A 1581-nucleotide genomic window follows, 5' to 3' on the forward strand; every position below is an offset into this window, starting at 1 on the left:
TTTCAGATGTCGGGCGCTGTGGTGGCTCTGCTGATGTGTGCGCTGCAGGCCCGATCGCAGCGCACACTTGGGGCCCGATCGCAGCGCACACTTGGGGCCTGCCCGGCGCCCCTATGACGCACAGCACTTGGGACCCGATGACTGGCAGCACAGGAGCGGGGCCCCTGATCTGCGGGCCCCCTTCTGTACTGCTGTTCATCGGGCCCCATACAGCAGTAAGGGCTGTCATGCTCTGATGGCGGCCCTGGGCGCCGGGCAGGCCCCAAGTGTGCGCTGCGATCGGGCCCCAAGTGTGCGCTGCGATCGGGCCTGCAGCGCTCACATCAGCAGAGCCGCCACAGCGCCCGACATCTGAAAGATAGAGAAGAGCTGAAGGACCTGTGGTGACGTCATCATTATCACAGGCCTTCAGCATTGATCAGCTCTGCCCCTGATCACATGACGATGACGTCACCACAGGTCCTTTCAGCTCACATCATCACAGCATCAGCTCCATCTTCAGCGCAGGAGCGAGGTCAGGTAAGAAGAAAGTTTTTATTTTTGAAAGGGGCGGTATGTATCCCTGGCAGAATTGAGACACGGGGGCAGGATTGGAGGCACACAGGGGCAAATATGGAGTCAGGGGGCAGGATTGGAGTCACACAGGAGCAAATGTGGAGACAGGGGGCAGGATTGGAGACACACGGGCAAATATGGAGACAGGGGGCAGGATTGGAGTCATACAGGGGCAAATATGGAGACAGCGGGCAGGATTGGAGACACACAGGGGCAAATATGGAGACAGGGGGCAGGATTGGAGTCACACAGGAGCAAATGTGGAGACAGGGGGCAGGATTGGAGACACACAGGGGCAAATATGGAGACGGGGCAGGATTGGAGTCACACAAGAGCAAATGTGGAGACGGGGGGCAGGATTGGAGACACACAGGGGCAAATATGGAGACAGGGGGCAGGATTGGAGTCACACAGGGGCAAATATGGAGACGGGGCAGGATTGGAGACGCACAGGGGCAAATATGGAGACAGCGGGCAGGATTGTAGTCACACAGGGGCAAATATGGAGACAGGGGGCAGGATTGGAGTCACACAGGAGCAAATGTGGAGACAGGGGGCAGGATTGGAGACACACGGGCAAATATGGAGACAGGGGGCAGGATTGGAGTCATACAGGGGCAAATATGGAGACAGCGGGCAGGATTGGAGACACACAGGGGCAAATATGGAGACAGGGGGCAGGATTGGAGTCACACAGGAGCAAATGTGGAGACAGGGGGCAGGATTGGAGACACACAGGGGCAAATATGGAGACGGGGCAGGATTGGAGTCACACAAGAGCAAATGTGGAGACGGGGGGCAGGATTGGAGACACACAGGGGCAAATATGGAGACAGGGGGCAGGATTGGAGTCACACAAGAGCAAATGTGGAGACGGGGCAGGATTGGAGACATACAGGGGCAAATATGGAGACAGCGGGCAGGATTGTAGTCACACAGGGGCAAATATGGAGACGGGGCAGGATTGGAGACGCACAGGGGCAAATACGGAGACAGGGCGCAGGATTGGAGACACGCGGGCAAATA

The sequence above is a fragment of the Dendrobates tinctorius genome, unplaced genomic scaffold (genome assembly GCF_039654945.1).
Source record: "Dendrobates tinctorius isolate UK_male_01 unplaced genomic scaffold, ASM3965494v1 ptg000089l, whole genome shotgun sequence".
Taxonomy (NCBI): Eukaryota; Metazoa; Chordata; class Amphibia; order Anura; family Dendrobatidae; genus Dendrobates; species Dendrobates tinctorius.